Raw genomic sequence first — 27,928 nt, 5'->3', positions numbered from 1 at the left:
TCGAACCGATAGCAGCCTGCCTACCTCCTTCATAAGCTGTGAGGTAAAGCTCGCCTCTCGGTCGGTCACCATATCTTTAGGAATTCCGATTCGGGAGAAGATTACCAGAAGACCTTCGGTGACATGCACCGAGTCAATTGAGGGTAGGGCAACCGCGTCTGGATAACGCGTCGCAAAATCGACGAGGGTGAGAACGTATCGGTTGCCTTGGTCGGATTTTGGTGGGAACGGGCCACATAAATCCACGGCGACACGCTCGAACGGTCTCCGTAGAACCGGGGTATGTCCTAGCGGAGCGACAACAACATTGCCTTTCGGTGTCCTTCTCTGAAAGATGTCGCATGATCTGACAAAGCGTTTAACGTCTCCGAGCAAGTCAGGCCAGCAAAACTCGCCTAGGATACGATCAGCCGTCTATCGTGCGTCCTGATGACCCGCCTTGATCCCCTCATGAGCGACTTGTTGAATCGCTTCTCTAAGCTTCTTGGGAATGACTACTTGTTTGAAAGTTCTCCCCGCTGCTAGATGATATAGGCGGTATAGAAGGCTATAAAACTCATTGAAGGAGTATGTATGACCTTTACCAGATGAAAATGTTTTCTAAATCTTGCGAAAACAGCGCTTTAAGTACGGTCACTTTTTTGCTCTTGAATTAGCTGCTCCTTGGTTATATCCGTGCATGGAATCACAGGCGCTTTCAGAGGCCTGCTCTTCGTCGAAGTCACCCTAACAACGGCGGACAGTAAGACATCCCTATTCAAAGGTGTAGGCTCCACGCCGGTTCCTGCCACTTGAGGTGGTCCCACATGGCGTTCCCAATCAGGATCAGGGTTGTCCGCTGCTCTGACACCTGACAAGGTCGTAGATCGGCCGGTCCATGCAGCATACAATGTTTTTGCCTACGAAGTAGGGAGTGTCTGCCTGGATCTTTGCCTCAGCTAGTTCTTTACTAGAGCCGTCCAGAAGCATGACGCACGTTGTTTTTCCAAATAAACACCCGTCTTCAACAAAGTCCCGCCGAACAACAGCAGTATTGCTCCCGGTATGCTAAAGCACCATAACAGGTTTCCCTTGAACGCGGCGTTCCCGACAGGCATACCGTTCACGCGGAACGCGTCCTTTCCACTGACTTGACAGCGGTTGTGGGCGGAAGGATACGCATTTCTTGCGGGAAAACTCTGCTGGCTGCACTCCGGAGGATCCCCGTCACTCTGGGTTAGAGGGCATGCAGATACCTGCTGCTTGCCGTCTCACCTGCACTTGCCATACGGCGACTTGTGGCGGACACGTCCGAAGGCACGGCATTTCGGTGGACCCTTGCCGTGCTGCGGCAGTCCGTAGCGCGGTGGCCCGGCCGGTTGCACAAGAAGCACTTGGGAGGTTGCTTCTTCTGCTCGTCTTGCACATTCTTCGACGGTTTCTCCCCGTCATCTGGGTCTTTCCCGAGATTTTAGAGATTTTGCGCTTCCAGAAACCGGTCGGCATACTTTGCCTTGTTATCGAGAGTTAGCACCGGCGCTCTTTTAAAAAGACCACGAGCTTCGGGTGGCAACAGCGGAGGAACTTCTCCGCAATAACGTGATCACGGAGACCCTCAAAGGTTTTTGCTAAATCCGTCATTTCAATCCAGTGATCGAAATAACCGGATATCCTAACCGCTAGTTGACTCCCTGTTTCCCATCCTCAGCTCGTGCTTTGCGGAACTTATCAGGATATCCATGGGCAGTAAACTTAAGCCGTTGCAGCAGAGCGTTCATGACTTTCGCGCAGTCTAACGACTCTGTTGCAGTCATCCTTCCGGTAACTGAAAGTGCCTCCCCAAACAAGCACATACTAATAGCAACAGACCATTTGTCTTGGGGCCACCCCTGACCAGTTGCTACACGCTGGAATCTTTGAAGATGGGCTTGCAAATCGACTCGCCTCTTATCGAACAAGGGTAGCAACTTCTGTGGGTTGATCGCAAGCGTGTTGGGGCCAGCGCTACTCTATCAAGTAACTGCTGGAGTGTTTTCCCACCTTTCTGGATGCGACGCTTAAGTTGGAGGAGTGCCAACTCTCTTTCGTCGGCTTCCTTTTTTCTTTCCGCTGCTTCTCTAATGCTTCTCTCTCGGCTGCCCTCTGAGCCCTCTCGTCCGCACGCTTGTTTTCAATCCACTCCCGAATTTCGGGTCCCGTCAAGCTTAACTGTGACCCTATTGCCATTAAGTTTTCCAAATCCATCTTCGAAATGTCAAATCACTCGTCCGCAGTCAGCATTCAACCAATTTTCGCAGATGTTAATCATACGAATCCTGGCAGGCTCGCCACCTTTTGTAATGAAATGGGCCGGATCACACGAAACGAAGGGAACTCTCTTGGTGCGGATGAGGAAACGACATTATATTTACAGACTTAACAGCACAGAGGGTTTAAGCAACGACGAAAGAAATTCACGAAACGTTACAGAGACACTCAGCTAATGGAAACAGCCCAAGTGGCCCGCTCCAGCGCCCGCAACTAAAAAGTCCGCGACCATCCCCGCCTAAACGTCCCGAGGGCGGGAAATGCTCACAGTTGGTTGTAAGGGACGCGGGTGCCGACGTCGCCCTCGTAGCGGTGCTCGCGTCATCGAGGTTGGCACCACAGGTTCTGATGCCAGAACATCTCAGCCAGGTCCGCTGACGGGCTTGCTCCCGCCTCGCGCCCGTTCACGCGCCATTCGGAATGCCCGAGCCCGTTCGACGGTGGCCCGTGCTGGCGACGATGTCCCGGTCCTTGGCTGCAACGCTCGGAACCGGAACGGAGACTGGCGACGGGCTTGCCTCACGGTGGCAGGTAGACCGGACGTCTTGCCGTGAGGTCGCACAGAGCCGTGCCCCCGTTCAGTCCGCCTTCTTCCCTGGCTGCGTCCCGCTCCTCTGTGCTCGAGCCTCTTTCACCTTTTCTTCCTCCAACTCAGGAGCAGCCGCTTGGCCTTGAGCTTCGGCTTTCTCGCGTAGAATAGGGCGTCAGTCCTCTTCCGGGGTTACGTTCCATCACAGAGGACACTGGCGCAGATTTTTCGATAATGAGCCAAGGACTCGCAGGCAAGGTCAGAAAAGTAAAAACGCCAAGGACTGGGCCACAGATTCGATCCGCAGATGGCGACGTAATGACGTCGACGGGGAAGTGTACTGCGAGAATCCGTATAATACGAATTTTGTTGGCACTTTCGTCACCCTTCCCCAGTGCTGTGAAGACCTTATCTTGGAAATGAACTTTCTGCGAGAATATCACGCCATTACCAATAACCCAGAGCGCCTAGTCACATTCTCTACTGGCGTCACGGCTCGAGACCTCGATTACGATTAATGCTCGTCTATCTCGCATATTCTTGATGAAGACGTCGTCTTGCTACCGAGGTCACGCGCCTTGGTTTCCGCGAAGAGCGAGGGTTCCTGGTATGACGAAAGGATAGCTCAAACAACAAATTACCTTCTTTTCACCCGTGGCATCTCAATCGCACGAGGAGTAGTGTAGCTAAATGATACTTGCACCGAAGTACTTCTAACAAACTTCAGCAACGAACGCCATCAAATCTCGAAAGTAACCGCCGTAGCACGCTTTGAGAACATTGAAGAAAACTTAAAATGTCTAGCCTTACAGGCCGAAACGGCGCCAGGTGGTGGTGAACCCTCCATCTTCGACATTAGCCCTGGTCTACCAGCCACGAAGCCACAATGGCTGCTACAACAGTTTATTGATTGCTTCTCTTCTTCAACCAAGGTACGAAAAACGCCCCTTACGAAGCATCGGATCATTACCATGGAGTACGGGAGACCTGTTCGCCAAATCTCGTATCGTGTCCCTCTCAAGAAACGAGACGCTATACGGTACAGGTAAAACAAATGCTGCAGGACGGTGTGATACATCCATCGCAACGCCCCAGGGCTTCTCCTGTTGTTCTGGTGCAGAACAAAGATGGTAGACTACGCTTCTGTGTAGACTACCCCAAGATAACCAAGTCACCAAGAAGGATCTGTACCGGCTACCGTGAATCGACGACTGCCTTGACAGACTGCGCCACGCATGGTCTTTTTCGTCGATGGACCTCAGGAGTGGTTACTTCCAGATCGAGGTCGATGAATGGGACCGGGAGAAAACTGCATTTGTGACACCGGATGGACTTTATGAGTTTAAGGTTCTCCCTTTTGGTTTATGCTCAGCTCCAGGAACATTTCAAAGGCTCATGGACACTGTCTTGACCGGCCTGAAATGGCAAACGTGCCTTGCGTACTTCGAAGACGTTGTTGGCTTTCCCGCCACTTTCAAGGAGCACTTGGAAAGACTTTGCTTCGCCATCCAGTCACTACGTTCCGCCAGACTCACATTTCGGTTACGAGAAGCTCCGCTTTTTAGGCCACGTCGTTAGACACGAAGGAGTACAGCCAGAGCCTGACAAAATTGCAGCTGTCCCCGATTTCCCGAAACCTACGAACAAAAAAGGCGTACGCAGCTTTTTGGGACTGTGCTCATATTACCGCCGATTTATTCCAGCCTTTTTCCCACATCGCAGCCCCCTTAACCCGCCTAACCTGAGATGATATCCCATTGTGTGGAACAAGGAACAGCAAACCGCATTTATTGAGCTAAAGCAGCGCATGCAAACACCACCGGTGTTAGCCCATTTTGATGAAGACGCGGCGACCACCATCCACACGGACGCAAGCAATATCGGATTAGGAGCAGGTTTAGTACAAAAGCAAGATGGTGCCGAAAAGGTTCTTGCTTTCGCAAGCCGGACGCTCTCCCATGCGGAGTCGAACTACTCGGCAACTGAAAAAAATGCCTTACGGTTCTATGGGTCGTGTTGGAATTTCAGTCTTATCTGTATGGACGGCCGTTTCAAGTCGTAAGCGACCATAATTCACTATGCTGGTTGACGAGCCTTAGAAACCCTTCGGGGCGCCTTGCGCGCTGGAGCCTGAGGGTCCAAGAATTCTACATAACCGTCGTTTATAAATCTGGAAGACAGCACTCCGATGCGGACTGTCGTTCCCGAGCTCCAATAATGCCTGCAGACGATGAAGAATACGACATTCCGTTCTTAGGAGCTGTGAACACGACCACCATGTCCCAGAAGCAGCGCGAAGACCCACACCTGCAGCCACTCATCAAATTTTTGGAGGGACAGACAAGTAGTGTTCCAAAAGCCTTCACACGAAGGTTGTCATCCTTCTCGTTGCGGAACCATGTGCTCTTGAAGAGAAACTTCATCCCTATTGGCAATACCACCCTCCTAGTCGTCCCCGCGACGCTACGCAATGAAATATATGTGTGTCATGATGAACGCAATGCGGGTCCTATGGGCTTCATTCGCACATTGGCCAGAATCCATGATAAATAATATAGACCAAGGCTTTCCGTAACCGTTACACATTATGTCCGGACGTGCCGTGATTGTCGACGACGGATACCGCCACCGGGACGACCAGCCGGTTTGCTGCAACCAGTTCGGGTTTCTGAAAAACCTTTCGAACAAGTTGGAATGCACCTTTTGGGACGTTTCCCACTTTCATCTTCCACGAACAAATTCGTAGACGTTGCAACCTACTATCTCACCCGCTACGCCGTGACAAGGCCCTTACAACGAGGAACCGATGCAGAAGTGGCCCACTTCTTCCTCGAAAACATCGTGCTCAGATACGGCGCTCCATCGATTGTAATCACAGACCGTGGAACAGCCTTCACGACGTAGCTCATGACGACAACCGCATACCATCCGCAGGCCAAAGGTTTCACCGAGCGCATGAACAAAACGATCACGCCGAGATGTTGAGTATAAAAACTGGGATATCATACTCCCGTACGTAACTATCGGATACAACACGGCGTGACAGGAGACGACCCGAATGTCGCCCTTCAGGTTACTCTATGGTCGCGAAGTGTCGACCATGTTGGACGCTATGCTACAACATGCCAACAGCGACGACCCTGTCGGCACGGAAGAGTTTACACGGCGAGCGGAAGAGGCAGGGCAACTTGGTCGCGTGCGCAAAAGCAATCAGCAACTTCATGATGCCAACCACTACAATCTCCGCCACAGGCACGCGAACTTCCAACATGCGACCGTGTGTGGGTGTGGAGTCCTGTTCGTCCCCACGGGCTCTCAGAAAAGCTGCTTAGATAATACTTTGGACCATACAAAATTCTTCGTCGGCTGAGTGACGTTACGCATTAAGTTATCCTTGTCAGCACTCTACCCGCAGGACGTCGTAAACTTCAGCCTGAAACCGTTCACGTGGTGCGCATGATACCCTACTATTCATGATGAGCCCACGTTCACGCCGTCACACTCAGAGACTGTGCCTATTTTCTACCTTTTTCTACGGGTAGCTACTACCCTGAGAATCGGGACGATGCCCTTTAGAGAGGGGGGCAAATGTCACGAGTGCGTCTGCTATGAGACGGAGCCACGAAGACGACGACGGAAGGCTCCTTCACGTGGCGCATGTAGGAGAGTTCGTGGAACGGCTCGTGCTTTGGAACGCTGATTTGGCTGATCGCCGCTTCGCGTTAGACCACATCTTTTTGGTGGCTTTCTTTCTAGAGTCACAAGTTCGCCTAAATAAATTTCCGTTTGTCTTTGCCCCAACTTCGCCTGCTGCACTTCTTACAACGCAACAATATGAAAACTTACTCATCGTACAGCACACTCTTTGCAATTTGCAATTCCATCATCTATACAGATTCCTTTAGTGTTGTTCTCGCACTGTCATCACACAAACCTCCCAAAAAACACATAGTTAATCTTGTTTTCAACATCGTTATGTCTGTGTATGCACCAAAGCATGATCTGCTCCTGTGCTGGAACGCAGAACAAGCTGGGTTTGGTGGGAACGAGTTGGCTTACGAAAGGGGCCACTACTGCTGCACTCATAAACACTGTAGAAATACAACGATACCTATACATACCGTAAGCCACACATACGACAAAACTTGCGCAGAACAAGGCAAACACACAGAAATGAACACATGGACAACAAACTGCATGTAATAAAGCCACACTTGGGACTGTACACAGGTGACTCACACAACAGACAGACGGAAGTCGCCTTAGTTAGGCTGCGGATAGGGCACACCCATGCAACGCACTCGTATCTGCTCACGGGATTGTCTAGACCACAGTGCGCCAGGTGCGGAGAGGTCGTATCCGTAGTGCACATACAAATTACATTGAAGGCACATCACACAACACGACACAAACACTTCAGAGAACTGTACAGAAAACATATTACCCTACATCCGTCGTTGTGTCTGGGGCACGATGCCATGTTTTCATGACATGTGTGTTTGAGTATTTGTAAGACGTTCAGTTTTTACCTTGATTTTCTGTCACACATAATCATATCTGGCCCAATACACCAGCCATCACCTATATCTTTATTTGATGTTACTATGTTCGGTTTACACGTTTTTATACCTACTCTTTTCTGGTAATCCCTTCTCTTCATTAAATAACTTCTCTGGCGCTCTTGGCCCTCGTTGGCTTTGCGTCATTAAACACGAACCATCATCATCATCGTCAGACGAGGAGACCAATCTCCCCAATATTTTTCACAGCATGTTTACAAGAAGTGTTCCGAACATTCGATTGGGAAAAAGTGGGAGCACGGATTAATTGAGAATGCCTCAGTAACCTCAGATTTCCTGATGACATCGTCACGTTAAGTAATTCAAGCGACCAATTACAAAGCATGCTTACCGCACCGGACAAACAGAGTTGAACCGTGGGCCTGAAAATATTATGCAGAAAACTAGAGTAATAATGAATAACCTAGGCACCGCACAGCGTTTTGAGATAGGTGGCGAGGCAGTGGAACTATTAAGCGAAGGTACCTACTTAGGCCAAGTTGTGACCCCGCATCCCAACCATGAGGGAGAGATACAATGATAAGGACCGGGTGGAGCGTATTCGGCAGGCATTGTAAGATAATGAATGACAGCTTACATTGTTCCTGAAGAAGAAAGTGTATGACAGCTGTATCTTACCAGACCAAACCTACGGGCCAGAAACTTGGAGGCTCACTAAGAGGGTTCTACTTAAATTGAGCACAGCAAGAACACAGCAAAAACATAACAAACAAGGTTTACTTACGTAGCGGCAACAGGACTTGGCTTCATCAGAGTAAAGTTACATGATTTTGCTCTCGCAAACATTTCGAACACATTTCTTATATAGGTTTGCAGAAAACTGTAAGAAGGAGCGGAAAATGTTTCGGAAATTGAAAGTGTGCATACAGTCCGGCTACGCCTATGTTACAACAACAGCAAAAAAAAGCGGGGGGGGGGGCGAGAGAGACAAAAAGTTGTCGTGTTAACAACACAGCGTTCAAGGTGCACCATGACGGGTCAACGTATGCCGCGCGGGCGGTAAGTTCAGACAATGCGGGAAACTGGACCACCGCGGTTTCAAAAGAAAGGGAAGAGTATACAGTAATGTATTCAGTGGCTGGGGAGACTGGTTGGGGCGGAAACGAAGATGGGTGTGCCCCCCGCGGATGAAGAGAATATATAGGGGGCACAAAAAAGCATTTCACAGAAGCTAGCAACTGAACAGAAAATAGGTAGGGTCACAAAAGGTTAAACATGAATAGATAACAAAGAGTTAAACAATCGTAGGTAGTGGTGGGAACGAGGCCTCCTTCCGCAGGACAAATGGCATTGTTGAGCCGCATTAGGCTGATAAAGCTGCTGTATTAGGAGAGTTTCTGCGAATTCTGATGGGAAACTCGGGGTTAGGAATAATGAACATAGTTATAAAAATTATAAAGCCGCCAATTTTAATCGAGGGATAAGCGCGTTAGTTTTTCGTAACTTTCAATAATTCCAAGTGTGGCTGACCCAAACTTATAAATGAGATAAGATTCCCGAACCTCGCGGTCGTGGTGCGTTTTGAAGGCGGATTCTAAAATCGTTGTTTTAAGATGTTCAAATGCATGCCCGGGACTGTTCACATGTCTTGACCGGGGCAAATAAGGGCAGCTTTTTGCATGAGAGCGGTGATTATTGAACCGTATTCGGAAGGGCGTTTCGGATTGGCCGATATATTGTTGCCTACAAACAGTGCACTCTAGAAGATATGCGACATTAGCGGAGTCACAGTTAAAGTTACCTTTTATATTTACGTAGTAGTCTGAAGCCGTGCTGGTGGCGCGCTTGTAGTGGTATTGTGTGGGCATACTTTACATCGGGGTTTATTGCAGGGCATTCAGCCAGTAGTTGCCGGTCGGTTGATACGAGAGTTAGTAAGAAAGTCACGTAAATTCTTATTACGCCGGTAGACAACGCGTCATGGTTCGGGGAATATGCTTTTTAAGCGGTCACTTTGCATTAGGATATTGTGATGTTTTTTTAGCACGGTTGACACTCTTGGAGCGGAGGATGAGTGGGTTAAAACTAAGTTAGTTTGCGGATTCCCGTTCGGGGCTTTTTTCTTACAGATTTCGTTACGGTCTAATTGGTTGGATCCCACAATAGCGTCGTCGATAACTTTTACCTGGTATTTTTTATTCAGGAGGGCGGTCTTCAGTTCTCGACAGTTTGAGTCAAAGTTGGCTTGGTTTGAGCAAATTCCACTAAATTGGTGTACTTGGCTGTAAGGTATTGCTGTCTTGCAGTGTCTGACGTGGCTACTTCGCGGGTCTGTCGGTTTTCTATACAGTTTAGTTTGAAGCCGACCTTGGAGGGTAGTAACGGTGACGTCCAGAAAGTTAACACTGTTTTCCGAATAGGAATGAGCAAGGGAAATACTAGGATGGGCTAGGTTAAATTCCTCAATGAAGGTGAGGAGCTCCTTCTCACCGTGTGGCCAGATGATGCATATGTCATCAATATACCTTTTATAGTGCATTGACTTAAATTTTGGGTGTCAAGAAAGTTTAATTCGAGGTGAGCCATAAAGATATTAGTGTAGTTAGGTCAGATTCCAGTTCCCATTGACGTTCCGCTGACTTTCACATAATGAACTACGTCGAACTCAAGATTGTTAAGTTGAAGAATAAGCCTAAAGAATGTTTGGAGAGCAGAAAAGTCGATAGGTTTGTCGCACGATGACTGCTCATACGCAAGGGATACAGCGGCGATGCCATCTTCATGGGGCATGTTAGTATACAGTGACGCAACATCAAGGGTGACTAGAAGGCAATTATCAGGAATTTCAATTTTTGAGATGTCTGAGAGAAAGTCATTGGTATCCTTAATGAAGGAGGGAAAGCTGGGCGGAATGTCGCAAATGAGATTATCCACATAGCGCGAGAGGTTTTCGGTAACAGTGCCAATGCCAGAAACAATGGGGCGCCCTGGGTTGTTCACCTTGTGAATCTTTGGGAGAAGATAGAATTTACCGGCTTCTGGGCTTAAGGGGATCAGGGAACGAGCCGTGTTTTCATTTATTGTTTTATTTTTAACAAGCTCAGCAAGTTTATCTTTGACAATTTGCTTATAATCTTGAGGGGGATCATTGGGTAGTGCATTATAGAACGTCGTAACTGATAGTTGCTTATTGGCCTCGTTAACATAGTCGGTTTTGCCAAGGATTACGATTGCGCCTCCCTTGTCGGCAGGTTTAATAATTATGTCGGAACAGCTTGCGAGTTCCTCTAGGGCTTTTTTTTCGTTGGTAGTCATGTTGTGGTGGAAAGAAATTTGTGTTTGGTATGCTTTTCGCACATCACGTTGGCCAGGTAGACTTCTGCGGGCTTCTTTCTTCGCGGGGTGATTGTAGAAGTATTCTCTTAGCCTCATGTTTCTGGTGAAGTTATCCAAGTCCTTAAAAAGTTGAAATTCATCAAAACCATCAGTAGCCGGGCAAAAGATTAGGCCCTTTGACAAGACTTTCATTTGAGCTGGAGAGAGGGTTATACTGGAAAGGTTCATTACATTCCCTTTCAGGTTTTCTTTTGTGACGGCAGGCGAGGAAAAGTTTTTAGTACAGGGGTTTAACTGAACTGTTTGGGGTGCAGTAGTCGAATAATTTATTACAGTCGTAGTGACATTATCGGTCGTATTGTCAGAGCGGGGGCAGTTACTAGTGCCGGAGCTTGTTAGGTTCTTACGCATGTGGCCAGTGTTACAAATCTTATCTCGCTTAAACTTTCGGTCCTTTGTTCGGGATATGGCGGAGGCCGTCTTAGATTCGTAGTTGCTTAAAAGGTTCAACTCTCTTTTGCTTAGTTCCTGGCTAAGTAGTTCCTCTTTCGTTCGTAGAGAATGGGCCATAGTTTCGTAGTGATTGAGGAATATTTCGCTTAATTGTAAATACGCTTTATCGAGTACCTGTTTCCACTTATTCATGTTGGACGGGGAGAGGTCTGTAGTAGCACGTTTTATTCTAATCCTAATACCCCTGGGAGCGACCACGGCAGTCATGTACTGTGCAAGAGCGGAAACGTGCAATTCGGAACGTATGCGCTTTTCGGTGATTTTTCTTAGCTTTAAAAACTTCCTTGAAACGGGGAAGGAGGCCGCGTTACCTGTTTTTTTGTGCTGTAGTCAGTTGATTCTATGCTGATTCTTTCGAGTATTGTAAGGGCTTGTGCCACGGAAGGCTGGATTTTGGACCGCGGAAGGTCCGGGGTCCAAGTCACCCTTGAAGTTGCGTCACTGTATACTAACATCCCCCATGAAGATGGGATCGCCGCTGTATCCCTTGCGTATGAGCAGTCATAGTGTGACAAACCTATCGATTCTTCTGCTCTCCAAACATTCGTTAGGCCTATTCTTGAACTGAACAATTTTGAGTTAGACGGAGTTCATTACGTGCAAGTCAGCGGAACGTCACTGGGAACTCAAATCGGACCTAACTACGCTAATATCTTTATGGCTCACCTCGAATCAAACTTTCTTGACAACCAAAATTTAAAACCAATGTAAAACCAAAGGTATATTGATGACACAGTCATGATCTGGCAACACAGTGAGGCGGAGATCCTCACCTTCATTGAGGCAATTAACCCCGCCTATCCTAGTCTTTCCCTTGCTCATTTCTATTCGGAACACAGTGAAAACTTTCTGGACGTCACCGTTACTACCTTCTAAGGTCGGTTTAAAACTAAACTGTATAGAAAACCGACGGACACGCGGCAGTATTTGCACTTCCGAAGTAGCCTCGTCAGACACTGCAAGACAGCAATACCTTACAGCCAAGCCCACCGATTTAGGAGAATTTGCTCAAACCAAGCCGACTTTGACTCAAACTGTGGAGATCTCAAGGCCGCCCTCCAGAATAAAAAATACACGGAAAAAAATACCCGGAAAAGCCAACCAATTAGACCGTAACGAAACCTGTAAGAAAAATGCCCCGAACGGGAAACTGCAAACTAATTTAGTTTTTAACCCACTCATCCTCTGCTCCAAGAGTGTCAACCGTGCTAAAAACACATCACAATATCCCAATGCAAAGTGACCGCATAAAAAGCATATTCTCCGAACCACCACGCGTTGTCTACCAGCGTAATAAGAATTTTGTTGACTTTCATACTAACTCTCGTATCAACCGACCGGCAAATACTGGCTGCATGCCCTGCAATAAACCCCGATGTAAAGCATGCCCACACATGACCACTACACAGCGCGCCACCAGCACGGCTTCAGACTACTACATAAATATAAAAGGTAACTTTACTGTGAATCCGCTAATGTCGTATATCTTCTAGAGTGCACTGTTTGTAGGCAACAATATATCGGCCAAACTGAAACGCCCTTCCGAATACGGTTCAATAATCACCACTCTTATGCAAAAAGCTGCCCTTATTTGCCCCGGTCAAGACATGTGAACAGTCTCGCACATGCATTTGAACATCTTAAAGCAACGATTTTAGAATCCGCCTTCAAAACGCACCACGACCGCGAGGTTCGAGAATCTTATCTCATTTATAAGTTTGGGTAAGCCACAGTTGGAATTAATGAAAGTTACAGAAAACTAACGTGCTTATCCCTCGATTAAAATTGGCGGCTTCATAATTTTTATAACTATGTTCATTAATACTAACCTCGAGTTTCCCATCAGAATTCGCAGAAACTCTCCTAATACAGAAGCTTTATTAGCCTAATGCGGCTCAACAATGCCATTTGTCCTGGGGAAGGAGGCCTGGTTCCCAACACCACTTAAGAATGTTTAACTCTGTGAACTATTCATGTTTAACCTTTTGTGACCCTACCTATTTCCTGTTCAGTTGCTAGCTGCTGTGAAATGCTCTTTTGTGGCCCCTATCTATTCTCTTCATCAGAGGGGGGCACACCTATCTTCGCTTTCGCCACAACCACTCTCCCCAGCCGCTGAATACCCTACTGTATACTCTTCTCTTTCTTTTGAATCCGCGGTTGTGCAGTTTCCCGCATTGTCTGAACTTGCTGCCCGCGCGGCATACGTTGACCCGTCATGGTGCAACCTTGAACGCTGTGTTGTTAACACGACTCCTTTTTGTCTCTCTCGCCCCCCCCCCCCCCCCGGCCTTTTTTTTTGTTGTTGTAACATAGGCATAGCCGGACTGTATGCACAGTTTTAATTTCCGAAACTTTTTCCGCTCCATCTCACAGTTTTCTGCAAACCTATAAAAGAAATGTGTTCGAAATGTTTGCGACAGCAAAATCATGTAACTTTACTCTGATGAAGGCAAGTCCCGTTGCCGCTACGTAAGTAAACCTTGTTTGTTATTGTTCTTGCTGTGTATCCGACTCTTTACTTATAATAAATATATATGTATATATATATATATATATGTATATATATATATATATATATGTATATATATATATATATATATATATATATATATATATATATTTATAAATATATATATATATATATATATATATATATATATATATATACATATAAATAGTAAGGAAAGGAGGGGCTGGTTGAGCAAATACAGAAAGATAGGTCAGCAGTCTACGACGCCAAAGGAGGCATAGGAGTGTGGTTAGGCTCTTTTTTTTACTACGGGTAATGAAGTGAACATTTTTTTAAATATACAGAAGAAAGAAAGAAAAACACGCTCCCAGAGTGGGGACCGAACCCAAGCCTTTCGATTACATGTCGAATGCCTTACCAATTCGGCTATCTGGGCGACTGTGTTCTCCTTCACTTTCTGGGCTATTTATATTTACTAGGAGTGTATCTGACACTTGAGGGTGGTGGCCAGCACTACTCTGACTACACGGGGAGAGGGGGACCTTCTTTTCAACCCCCGGGGCGTGACTCCAACGTCTACAGCCCGTCATGAGCGGGTAACTGGCGGGAAGCCCTCTTATGCTACCTAGGCATCAAGGCTGCCAGAACCTAGACCCTCGCTAGGCTTTCGCAGAATAATATAGTAAGGAAATGAGGGGCTCGTTGAGGAAATACAGAAAGATAGGTCAGCAGTCTACGACGCCAAAGGAGGCATAGGGGTGTGGTTAGGCAACGAGCCACTCATTTCCTTACTATATTATTCTGCGAAAGCCTAGCGAAGGTCTCGGTTCTGGCAGCCTTGATGCCTAGGTAGCATAAGAGGGCTTCCCGCCAGTTACCCGCTCATGACAGGCTGTAGACATTGGTGTCACGCCCCGGGGGTTGAAAAGAAGGTCCCCTTCTCCTCGTGTAGTCAGAGTGGCGCTGGCCACCACCCTCAAGTGTCAGATACACTCCTAGTAAATATAAATAGCCCAGAAAGTGAACGAGAACACAGTCGCCCAGATAGCCGAATTGGTAAGGCATTCGACATGTAATCGAAAGGCGTGGGTTCGGTCCCCACTCTGGGCGCGTGTTTTTCTTTCTTTCTTTCTCACATAATTATTAAAAAAAATAATAATGTAATGCCAATAAGGGTAAAAAAACTAGTTTACCCATTCCCCTATGCCTTCTTTGGCGTTGTAGACTACCGGCATTTCTTTCTGTGTTTCCTAACGAGCCCCTCATTTCCAAATCATATTATCGTGCGAAAGCTTAGCGAGGGCCTTGGTTCTGGCAGCCTTGATGGCAAGGTAGCATTAGAGGGTTTCCCGCCAGTTACCCACTTATGACAGGCTGTAGACGTTCGCGTCACGCCCCGGGGGTTTAAAGAAGGTCCCCTTCTCCCCGTGTCGTCTGAGTGGCGCTGGCTACCACCCTCAAGCGTCAGATGCAGTTTGAGTGAATATAAATACCCCAGAAAGTGAAGCAGAACATAGTCGCCCAGATAGCCGAATTGGTAAGGCATTCGAGATCTAATCAAAAGGCGTGGGTTCGGTCCCCACTCTGGGCGCGTGTTTTTCTTTCTTTCTTTCTCACGTAATTAATAAAAAAAATAATAATGTAATGTCACTAATGGTAAAAAAAACTAGTCTACCCATTCCCCTATGCCTTCTTTGGCGTTGTAGACTGCCGGCATTTCTTTCTGTGTTTCCCAACGAGCCCTTCATTTACAAACCATATTATCGTGCGAAAGCTTAGCGAGGGCCTCGGTTCTGGCAGCCTTGATGCCAACGTAGCATAAGAGGGTTTCCCGCCAGTTACCCACTTATTACAGGCTATAGACGTTCGCGTCACGCCCCGGGGGTTGAAAAGAAGGTCCCCTTCTCCCCGTGTAGTCTGAGTGGCGCTGGCTACCACACTCAAGCGTCAGATGCAGTTTGAGTCAATATAAATACCCCAGAAAGTGAAGCAGAACATAGTCGCCCAGATAGCCGAATTGGTAAGGCATTCGAGATCTAATCGAAAGGCGTGGGTTCGGTCCCCACTCTGGGCGCGTGTTTTTCTTTCTTTCTTTCTCACGTAATTAATAAAAAAAATAATAATGGAATGTCACTAACGGTAAAAAAACTAGTCTACCCATTCCCCTATGCCTTCTTTGGCGTTGTAGATTGCTGGCATTTCTTTCTTTGTTTCCTAACGAGCCCCTCATTTCCAAACCATATTATCGTGCGAAAGCTTAGCGAGGGCCTCGGTTCTGACAGCCTTGATGCCAAGGTAGCATAAGAGGGTTTCCCGCCAGTTACCCACTTATGACAGGCTGTAGACGTTCGCGTCACGCCCCGGGGGTTGAAAAGAAGGTAACGTAGTCTGAGTGGCGCTGGCTACCACACTCAAGCGTCAGATGCAGTTTGAGTCAATATAAATACCCCAGAAACTGAAGCAGAACATAGTCGCCCAGATAGCCGAATTGGTAAGGCATTCGAGATCTAATCGAAAGGCGTGGGTTCGGTCACCACTCTGGGCGCGTGTTTTTCTTTCTTTCTTTCTCACGTAATTAATAAAAAAAATAATAATGTAATGTCACTAACGATAAAAAAAAACAAGTCTACCCATTCCCCTATGCCTTCTTTGGCGTTGTAGACTGCCGGCATTTCTTTCTGTGTTTCCTAACGAGCCCCTCATTTCCAAACCATATTATCGTGCGAAAGCTTAGCGAGGGCCTCGGTTCTGACAGCCTTGATGCCAAGGTAGCATAAGAGGGTTTCCCGCCAGTTACCCACTTATGACAGGCTGTAGACGTTCGCGTCACGCCCCGGGGGTTGAAAAGAAGGTCCCCTTATCACCGTGTAGTCTGAGTGGCGCTGGCTACCACCCTCAAGCGTCAGGTGCAGTATTAGTGATTATAAATACCCCAGAAAGTGAAGAAGAACATAGTTGCCGAGATAGCCGAATCGGTAAGGCATTAGAGATCTAATCGAAAGGCGTGGGTTCGGTCCTCACTCTGGGCGCGTGTTTTTCTTTCTTTCTTTCTCACGTAATTAATAAAAATTATAATAATAATGATGTGTCACTAACGGTAAAAAAAACTAGTCTACCCATTCCCCTATGCCTTCTTTGGCGTTGTAGACTGCCGGCATTTCTTTCTGTGTTTCCTAACGAGCCCCTCATTTCCAAACCATATTATCGTGCGAAAGCTTAGCGAGGGCCTCGATTCTGGCAGCCTTGATGCCAAGGTAGCATAAGAGGGTTTCCCGCCAGTTACCCACTTATGACAGGCTGTAGACGTTCGCGTCACGCCCCTGGGGTTGAAAAGAAGGTCCCGTAGTCTGAGTGGCGCTGGCTACCACACTCAAGCGTCAGATGCAGTTTGAGTCAATATAAATACCCCAGAAACTGAAGCAGAACATAGTCGCCCAGATAGCCGAATTGGTAAGGCATTCGAGATCTAATCGAAAGGCGTGGGTTCGGTCACCACTCTGGGCGCGTGTTTTTCTTTCTTTCTTTCTCACGTAATTAATAAAAAAAATAATAATGTAATGTCACTAACGATAAAAAAAAACAAGTCTACCCATTCCCCTATGCCTTCTTTGGCGTTGTAGACTGCCGGCATTTCTTTCTGTGTTTCCTAACGAGCCCCTCATTTCCAAACCATATTATCGTGCGAAAGCTTAGCGAGGGCCTCGGTTCTGACAGCCTTGATGCCAAGGTAGCATAAGAGGGTTTCCCGCCAGTTACCCACTTATGACAGGCTGTAGACGTTCGCGTCACGCCCCGGGGGTTGAAAAGAAGGTCCCCTTATCACCGTGTAGTCTGAGTGGCGCTGGCTACCACCCTCAAGCGTCAGGTGCAGTATTAGTGATTATAAATACCCCAGAAAGTGAAGAAGAACATAGTTGCCGAGATAGCCGAATCGGTAAGGCATTAGAGATCTAATCGAAAGGCGTGGGTTCGGTCCTCACTCTGGGCGCGTGTTTTTCTTTCTTTCTTTCTCACGTAATTAATAAAAATTATAATAATAATGATGTGTCACTAACGGTAAAAAAAAACTAGTCTACCCATTCCCCTATGCCTTCTTTGGCGTTGTAGACTGCCGGCATTTCTTTCTGTGTTTCCTAACGAGCCCCTCATTTCCAAACCATATTATCGTGCGAAAGCTTAGCGAGGGCCTCGGTTCTGGCAGCCTTGATGCCAAGGTAGCATAAGAGGGTTTCCCGCCAGTTACCCACTTATAGCAGGCTGTAGACGTTCGCGTCACGCCCCGGGGGTTGAAAAGAAGGTTCCCTTCAACCCATGTAGTCTGAGTGGCGCTGGCTACCACCCTCAAGCGTCAGATGCAGTTTGAGTGAATATAAATACCCCAGAAAGAGAAGCAGAACATAGTCGCCCAGATAGCCGAATTGGTAAGGCATTCGAGATCTAATCGAAAGGCGTGGGTTCGGTCCCCACTCTGGGCGCGTGTTTGTCTTTCTTTATTTCTCACGTAATTAATAAAAAAATAACAATGTAATGTCACTTACGGTAAAGAAAACTAGTCTACCCATTCTCTTGTGCCTTCTTTGGCATTGTAGACTGCCGGCATTTCTTTCTGTGTTTCCTAACGAGCCCCTCATTTCCAAAACGTATTATCATGCGAAAGCTTAGCGAGGGCCTCGGTTCTGGCAGCCTTGATGCCAAGGTAGCATAAGAGGGTTTCCCGCCAGCTACCCACTTATGACAGGCTGTAAACGTTCGCGTCACGCCCCGGGGGTTGAAAAGAAGGTCCCCTTCTCCCCGTGTAGTCTGAGTGGCGCTGGCTACCACCCTCAAGCGTTAGATGCAGTTTTAGTATATATAAATACCCCAGAGAGTGAAGCAGTACATAGTCGCCCAGATAGCCGAATTGGTGAGGCATTCGAGATCTAATCGAAAGGCGTGGGTTCGGTCCCCACTCTGGGCGCGTGTTTTTTTCTTTCTTTCTCACGTAATTAATAAATAAAATAATAATTTAATGTCACTAACGGTAAAAAAAAAACTAGTCTACCCATTCCTCTATGGCTTCTTTGGCGTTGTAGACTGCCGGCATTTCTTTCTGTGTTTCCTAACGAGCCCCTCATTTCCAAACCATATTATCGTGCGAAAGCTTAGCGAGGGCCTCGGTTCTGGCAGCCTTGATGCCAAGGTAGCATAAGAGGGTTTCCCGCCAGTTACCCACTTATGACAGGCTGTAGACGTTCGCGTCACGCCCCGGGGGTTGAAAAGAAGGTCCCCTTCTCCCCTTGTAGTCTGAGTGGCGCTGGCTACCACCCTCAAGCGTCAGATGCAGTTTTAGTGATTATAAATACCCCAGAAAGTGAAGGAGAACATAGTCGCCCAGATAGCCGAATTGGTAAGACATTCGAGATCTAATCGAAAGGCGTGGGTTCGGTCCCCACTCTGGGCGCGTGTTTTTCTTTCTTTCTTTCTCACATAAATACTAAAAAATAACAATAATGTAATGTCAATAACGGTAAAAAAACTAGTCTACCCATTCCCCTATGCCTTCTTTGGCGTTGTAGACTGCCGACATTTCTTTCTGTGTTTCCTAACGAGCCCCTCATTTCCAAACCATATTATTGTGCGAAAGCTTAGCGAGGGCCTCGGTTCCGGCAGCCTTTATGCCAAGGTAGCATAAGAGGGTTTCCCGCCAGTCACCCACTTATGACAGGCTGTTGACGTTCGCGTCACGCCCCGGGGGTTGAAAAGAAGGTCCCCTTCTCCCCTTGTAGTCTGAGTGGCGCTGGCTACCACCCTCAAGCGTCAGATGCAGTTTTAGTGATTATAAATACCCCAGAAAGTGAAGCAGAACATAGTCGCCCAGATAGCCGAATTGGTAAGGCATTCGATATCTAATCGAAAGGCGTGGGTTCGGTCCCCACTCTGGGCGCTTTTTTTTCTTTTTTTTATTCTCACATACATAATAAAAAATAATAATAATGTAATGTCAATAACGGTAAAAAAATCTAGTCTACCCATTCCCCTATGCCTTCTTTGGCGTTGTAGACTGCCGGCATTTCTTTCTGTGCTTCCTAACGAGCCCCTCATTTCCAAACCATATTATCGTGCGAAAGCTTAGCGAGGGCCTCGATTCTGGCAGCCTTGATGCCAAGGTAGCATAAGAGGGTTTCCCGCCAGTTACCCACTTATGACAGGCTGTAGACGTTCGCGTCACGCCCCGGGGGTTGAAAAGAAGGTCCCCTTCTCCCCATGTCGTCTGAGTGGCGCTGGCTACCACCCTCAAGCGTCAGATGCAGTTTGAGTGAATATAAATACCCCAGAAAGTGAAGCAGAACATAGTCGCCCAGATACCCGAATTGGTAAGGCATTCGAGATCTAATCGAAAGGCGTGGGTTCGGTCCCCACTCTGGGCGCGTGTTTTTCTTTCTTTCTTTCTCACGTAATTAAAAAAAATAACAATGTAATGTCACTAACGGTAAAGAAAACTAGTCTACCCATTCCCCTATGCCTTCTTTGGCGTTGTAGACTGCCGGCATTTCTTTCTGTGTTTCCTAACGAGCCCCTCATTTTTAAACCATATTATTGTGCGAAAGCTTAGCGAGGGCCTCGGTTCTGGCAGCCTTGATGCGAAGGAAGCATGAGAGGTTTCCCGCCAGTTACCCACTTATGACAGGCTGTAGACGTTCGCGTCACGCCCCGGGGGTTGAAAAAAGGTCCCCTTCTCCCCATGTCGTCTGAGTGGCGCTGGCTACCACCCTCAAGCGTCAGATGCAGTTTGAGTGAATATAAATACCATAGAAAGTGAAGCAGAACATAGTCGCCCAGATAGCCGAATTGGTAAGGCATTCGAGATGTAATCGAAAGGCGTGGGTTCGGTCCCCACTCTGGGCGCGTGTTTTTTTCTTACTTTCTCACGTAATTAATAAAAAAATAATAATAATGTAATGTTTCTAACGGTAAAAAAAACTAGTCTACCCATTCCTCTATGCCTTCTGTGGCGTTGTAGACTGCCGGCATATCTTTCTGTGTTTCCTAACGAGCCCCTCATTTCCAAACCATATCATCTTGCGAAAGCTTAGCGAGGGCCTCGGTTCTGGCAGCCTTGATGCCAAGGTAGCATAAGACGGTTTCCCGCCAGTTACCCACTTATGACAGGCTGTAGACGTTCGCGTCACGCCCCAGGGGTTGAAAAGAAGGTTCCCTTTTCCCCGTGTAGTCTGAGTGGCGCTGGCTACCCCCCTCAAGCGTCAGATGCAGTTTGAGTGAATATAAATACCCCAGAAAGTGAAGCAGAGCATAGTCGCCGAGATAGCCGAATTGGTAAGGCATTCGAGATCTAATCGAAAGGCGTGGGTTCGGTCCCCACTCTGGGCGCGTGTTTTTCTTTCTTTCTTTCTCACGTAATTATTAAAAAATAATAATAATGTAATGTCACTAACTGTAAAAAAAACTAGTCTACCCATTCCCCAATGCCTTCTTTGGCGTTGTAGACTGGCGGCATTTCTTTCTGTGTTTCCTAACGAGCCCCTCATTTCCAAACCATATTATCGTGCGAAAGCTTAGCGAGGGCCTCGGTTCTGGCAGCCTTGATGCCAAGGTAGCATAAGAGGGTTTCCCGCCAGTTACCCACTTATGACAGGCTGTAGACGTTCGCGTCACGCCCCGGGGGTTGAAAAGAAGGTCCCCTTCGGCCCGTCTAGTCTGAGTGGCGCTGGCTACCACACTCAAGCGTCAGATGCAGTTTGAGTGAATATAAATACCCCAGAAAGTGAAGCAGAACATAGTCGCCCAGATAGCCGAATTGGTAAGGCATTCGAGATCTAATCGAAAGGCGTGGCTTCGGACCCCACTCTGGGCGCGTGTTTTTTTCTTTCTTTCTCACGTAATTAATAAAAAAATAATAATAATGTAATGTCACTAACGGTAAAAAAAACTAGTCTACCCATTCCCCTATGCCTTCTTTGGCGTTGTAGACTGCCGGGATTTCTTTCTATGTTTCCTAACGAGCCCCTCATTTCCAAACCATATTATCATGCGAAAGCTTAGCGAGGGCCTCGGTTCTGGCAGCCTTGATGCCAAGGTAGCATAAGACGGTTTCCCGCCAGTTACCCACTTATGACAGGCTGTAGACGTTCGCGTCACGCCCCGGGGGTTGAAAAGAAGGTTCCCTTCTCCCCGTGTAGTCTGAGTGGCGCTGGCTACCACCCTCAAGCGTCAGATGCAGTTTGAGTGAATATAAATACCCCAGAAAGTGAAGCAGAACATAGTCGCCCAGATACCCGAATTGGTAAGGCATTCGGGATCTAATCGAAAGGCGTGGGTTCGGTCCCCACTCTGGGCGCGTGTTTTTCTTTCTTTCTTTCTCACGTAATTAAAAAAAAATAACATTGTAATGTCACTAAAGGTAAAGAAAACTAGTCTACCCATTCTCCTGTGCCTTCTGTGGCGTTGTAGACTGCGGCATTTCTTTCTGTGTTTCCTAACGAGCCCCTCATTTCCAAATCGTATTATCATGCGAAAGCTTAGCGAGGGCCTCGGTTCTGGCAGCCTTGATGCAAAGGTAGCATAAGAGGTTTTCCCGCCAGCTACCCACTTATGACAGGCTGTAGACGTTCGCGTCACGCCCCGGGGGTTGAAAAGAAGGTCCCCTTCTCCCCGTGTAGTCTGAGTGGCGCTGGCTACCACCCTCAAGCGTTAGATGCAGTTTTAGTATATATAAATACCCCAGAGAGTGAAGCAGTACATAGTCGCCCAGATAGCCGAATTCGTAAGGCATTCGATATCTAATCGATAGGCGTGGGTTCGGTCCCCACTCTGGGCGCGTGTTTTTTTCTTTCTTTCTCACGTAATTAATAAAAAAAATAATAATGTAATGTCACTAACGGTAAAAAAAAACTAGTCTACCCCTTCCCCTATGCCTTCTTTGGCGTTGTAGACTGCCGGCATTTCTTTCTGTGTTTCCTAACGAGCCCCTCATTCCCAAACCATATTATTGTGCGAAAGCTTAGCGAGGGCCTCGGTTCTGGCAGCCTTGATGCCAAGGTATCATGAGAGGGTTTCCCACCAGTTACCCACTTATGACAGGCTGTAGACGTTCGCGTCACGCCCCGGGGGTTGAAAAGAAGGTCCCCTTCTCCCCGTGTCGTCTGAGTGGCGCTGGCTACCACCCTCAAGCGTCAGATGCAGTTTGAGTGAATATAAATACCCCAGAAAGTAAAGCAGAACATAGGCGCCCAGATAGCCGAATTGGTAAGGCATTCGAGATCTAATCGAAAGGCGTGGGTTCGGTCCCCACTCTGGGCGCGTGTTTTTTTCTTTCTTTCTCACGTAATTAATAAAAAAATAATAATAATGTAATGTCACTAATGGTAAAAAAAACTAGTCTACCCATTCCCCTATGCCTTCTTTGGCGTTGTAGACTGCCAGCATTTCTTTCTGTGGTTCCTAACGAGCCCCTCATTTCCAAACCATATTATTGTGCGAAAGCTTAGCGAGGGCCTCGGTTCTGGCAGCCTTGATGCCAAGGTAGCATGAGAGGGTTTCCCGCCAGTTACCCACTTATGACAGGCTGTACACGTTCGCGTCACGCCCCGGGGTTTGAAAAGAAGGTCCCCTTCTCCCCTTGTAGTCTGAGTGGCGCTGGCTACCACCCTCAAGCGTCAGATGCAGTTTTAGTGATTATAAATACCCCAGAAAGTGAAGCAGAACATAGTCGCCCAGATAGCCGAATTGGTAAGGCATTCGAGATCTAATCGAAAGGCGTGGGTTCGGTCCCCACTCTGGGCGCGTGTTTTTCTTTCTTTCTTTCTCACATTCATAATAAAAATAATAATAATGTAATGTCAATAACAGTAAAAAAACTAGTCTACCCATTCCCCTATGCCTTCTTTGGCGTTGTAGACTGCCGGCATTTCTTTCTGTGTTTCCTAACGAGCCCCTCATTTCCAAACCATATTATCGTGCGAAAGCTTAGCGAGGGCCTCGGTTCTGGCAGCCTTGATGCCAAGGTAGCATAAGAGGGTTTCCCGCCAGTTACCCACTTATGACAGGCTGTTGACGTTCGCGTCACGCCCCGGGGGTTGAAAAGAAGGTCCCCTTCTCCCCATGTCGTCTGAGTGGCGCTGGCTACCACCCTCAAGCGTCAGATGCAGTTTGAGTGAATATAAATACCCTAGAAAGTGAAGCAGAACATAGTCGCCCAGATAGCCGAATTGGTAAGGCATTCGAGATCTAATCGAAAGGCGTGGGTTCGGTCCCCACTCTGGGCGCGTGTTTTTTTCTTTCTTTCTCACGTAATTAATAAAAAAATAATAATAATGTTATGTCACCAACGGTAAAAAAAACTAGTCTACCCATTCCCCTATGCCTTCTTTGGCGTTGTAGGCTGCCGGCATTTCTTTCTGTGTTTCCTAACGAGCCCCTCATTTCCGAACCATATTATCGTGCGAAAGCTTAGCGAGGGCCTCGGTTCTGGCAGCCTTGATGCCAAGGTAGCATAAGACGGTTTCCCGCCAGTTACCCACTTATGACAGGCTGTAGACGTTCGCGTCACGCCCCGGGGGTTGAAAAGAAGGTACCCTTCTCCTCGTGTAGTCTGAGTGGCGCTGGCTAACCCCCTCAAGCGTCAGATGCAGTTTGAGTGAATATAAATACCCCAGAAAGTGAAGCAGAACATAGTCGCCCAGATAGCCGAATTGGTAAGGCATTCGAGATCTAATCGAAAGGCGTGGGTTCGGTCCCCACTGTGGGCGCGTGTTTTTCTTTCTTTCTTTCTCACGTAATCAATAAAAAAATAATAATGTAATGTTACTAACTGTAAAAAAAACTAGTCTACCCATTCCCCTATGCCTTTTTTGGCGTTGTAGACTGCCGGCATTTCTTTCTGTGTTTCCTAACGAACCCCTCATTTCCAAACCATATTATTGTGCGAAAGCTTAGCCAGGGCCTCGGTTCTGGCAGCCTTGATGCCAAGGTAGCATAAGAGGGTTTCCCGCCAGTTACCCACTTATGACAGGCTGTAGACGTTCGCGTCACGCCCCGGGGGTTGAAAAGAAGGTCCCCTTCTCCCCGTGTAGTCTGAGTGGCGCTGGCTACCACCCTCAAGGGTCAGATGCAGTTTGAGTGAATATAAATACCCCAGAAAGTGAAGCAGAACATAGTCACCCAGATAGCCGAATTGGTAAGGCATTCCAGATCTAATCGAAAGGCGTGGGTTCGGTCCCCACTCTGTCGCCCAGATAGTCGCCCGATGTTGCCGACCTATGTTTTTGCCGACAGACTGCTGACCTATGTTTCGGTATTTCGTCAACGAGCCCCTCATCTCCTTGCTATATATATATATATATTGTTACATTGTTAGGTACAGGACAATCACTAGGTTGTCTGTTACTTAGTCAGCAGTCAATCGCCTGTGTAGGGTATGTCCCAGTGGAACGGCATCCAGGGGGTACGCTGGCACGTAGAAGAGGAGGGCGAAGAAGAGTTTTCCCCGGCTCGCTGCTGAGCGGCATCTGTGGTACCACATCTTGCCTGTGCCTCCTCACGACTTGTAAATAAAGCCTTCATCCATTTGTTATGTCCGTAGCATCTGGTGGAGGTGCTGGGTAATTCGTCGTCCTGGAGGAGGCGGAACCACCCTATTTTCTACGCAGCAGGCGTGTTGCCGGGCTACCTCCGGAAGAAGCGACAATGCCAAAGGGGCCGACGGGTGCCACCTCCTCTGGAACGGTCGGTGTCTGGCCTCATCCGAGAGAACCACGCAAGTTTAACGGAACTATCGAGGAAGACGCCGAGGACTGGATGAAGCACTACCAGCGAGTCAGCAAGTATAACAGGTGGGACGCTCGCGAACAGCTAGAGAACGTGGTCTTCTCCTTGGACCTTACTGCATTAGTGTGGTATGCCAATCATGAGCACAGATTTGATACGTGGGACAGTTTCGTCAATGAATTTCGGGCGAGCTTCGGCGACACGGCTGCCCGAAAGAAGAAGGCAGAGCAGACTCTTGCGCAGAGAGCTCAAGTTCTGGGCAAAACTTGCACCACATATATTGAAGAAGTCCTCAAACTGTGCAGCCTCGTTTGATCCTTCGATGGCAGACGAGGACAAAGTAGGTCACCTGCTTAAAGGTATCGCTGAGGATGTTTATAACTACCTCATAACTGAGGAAGACCCGGCGTCAGCTCTGGATGTAATTCGGCATTGCCGCGCGTTCGAAACCCTGAAAATGCGACGTATCACCCCCAAGTTTGGACGCCTGGCAAACGTGACTACTGTTGCCAGCGTGGACGTAGGCTCGACCCCTTCCGAGGATATAGCTTCTGTGGTGCGTCGCATCATTAAAGAAGACTCGCACAGCAAGGTTTGTGCCGTGACAACAACTTTCACCAGTGCGCTCTTCCTGACCAAGTATTTCGCCAATGCACATTGCAAGCCGTCGAGAGTCACTCTCAGGTGCCTTGGGTTCGAGCCGGGATTAGGAATGAGCCTAGCGCTTGCAATGAAGACCATACTAGGCGTACATCTTTCAGTCCTCCACCTCGGGAGTATGAAAATTACTTCGAGGAGCCAAATGTTAAGCACCTGTCGGCTACTCCCGACCACGCCGTTCCTTAGGTCAACCAGTTGCATTCCGTGAACAGCGCACCTGCTACAACTGTGGTATCCGCGGCCACATTTCCCGCTTTTGCCGTCGGCCTCCCCAGCATTACGAACCGCCACCTCGACGGCCATACACAGATAACCAGACCAACGCACCCTTTCCGCGGTCGTTCCAGCCAACTACAATACGCAATATTTCCCCGGGTTCTGACAGGAGCTTCACTCCTCCACCCCCACTCGACGGCCGCGATCTCCAACGCCACGCCGCCGAATGAGAGCACCACCCGAGGGAAACTAGATGCTGTGGCCGACGGGGGTGAGGTCGCGGGCCGGTCATTTTCGCCAATTCCCCTGCCCATCATTATGTCAAAGAACCAAGTGACTGTTTCTGTAGATGGTGTGAACACGGAAGCTTTGGTAAACACTGGAGCTGCGGTTTCAGTCATGAGTTTCGTTTTCAAAACCCGTCTTGGACCAAAAGGTATGTTTTTCTGTGACCGAAAGATTCAGTATCGTGGAGTCGGAGGCGAGCGTTTGTTTCCAGTTGGAATCTGTTCACAGACGGTTTTTTCTTGGCGAAGACAGCTTTCGAAAGGAGCTCATTGTTTTAGCCCAGGCAACTCATGACGTTATATTGGGGATCGACTTTTTACGTGATGGCGGTGCGATGTTGGACTGCGGAAGTGGCGAAATTTCGTTCCGAAACGAAACACTACCTACGTATGTTGAAGAAGGGTGTAATTACACTAAAGGCCTGTTTTCTGTCACCGATGACGTCCTGCTACCTCCAATGACGGCTATGTTTGTCCCTGTAAAGTCCGAAACATTTCTTCGAGGGAGCTACGAAGTTCTGGTGGAGGCGGATGCAACAAACGCAGTTACGAAGAATGTGCTGATACCCCGTGCTTTGGTTGGTGTCGTTGATGGGTGCAGCTGCGTTTGGACGGTGAACGCTTCCAGTGAACCCGTACTTTTGCCCCTTGGACCTAAACTTGCTCGTTCCGATGAAGACGTTGCCGTAACCATTCATGTGGTGAATAGGACGCAAGACGCGACTACCAACAACACAGACTACACCACCCAGATCATGCGCATGATAAATACCTCGCTTCCTTCTCATAAGCAGCAGGTGTTACTTGAGGTGCTTACCTGACATGCTGCGGTATTTGATTTTGCTCAGGATGACCACGAAACTTCACTGCCGGCGTCACGCATGCAACATCGGATTATCACTGAGAATACGGCCCCGATTCGTCAAAAGCCATACCGTGTGTCCCCTTCTGAGCGCAAGGTAATAACTGAACAGACGCAGGAGATGCGGAAAAAAGGGGTCATCCGGGAGTCTTCAAGTCCGTGGGCAGCTCCTGTAATTCTTGTAAAGAAGAAATATAACTCTTGGCGCTTTTGTGTGGATTATCGTCGACTCAATGCTGTGACAAAAAAAGATGTGTATCAGCTTCCGCGCATTGATGACGCCGTGGACTGCTTACATTCAGCGTCGTACTTTTCTTCGGTAGACCTCCGGTCGGGCTACTGGCAAATTTCAGTGCACCCATCCGACAAAGAGAAGACGGCCTTCGTAACGCCTGATGGGCTCTTTGAGTTCAATGTGATGCCTTTTGGATTATGTAATGCGCCGGCTACATTTGAGCGCTTTATGGACACCATTCTGCGTGG

The 27,928-nt window shown here is 47.9% G+C and overlaps 1 non-coding gene across 1 annotated transcript; it reads left to right on the top strand.

The window, feature by feature from the left end:
• The first annotated feature begins 19,508 nt into the window (after positions 1-19,508).
• Trnar-ucu (transfer RNA arginine (anticodon UCU)) lies at positions 19,509-19,580 on the top strand. Its single transcript has one exon. It is a non-coding gene; the product is annotated as a tRNA-Arg (tRNA).
• The last annotated feature ends 8,348 nt before the right edge of the window (positions 19,581-27,928 follow it).

Source organism: Haemaphysalis longicornis, unplaced genomic scaffold (genome assembly GCF_048455015.1).
Source record: "Haemaphysalis longicornis isolate Haplotype H1 unplaced genomic scaffold, Haemaphysalis longicornis Haplotype H1 scaffold_13, whole genome shotgun sequence".
Taxonomy (NCBI): Eukaryota; Metazoa; Arthropoda; class Arachnida; order Ixodida; family Ixodidae; genus Haemaphysalis; species Haemaphysalis longicornis.
The sequence above is the reverse complement of the archived record's forward strand: the minus strand, read 5'-3'. Positions and strand labels throughout refer to the sequence as shown.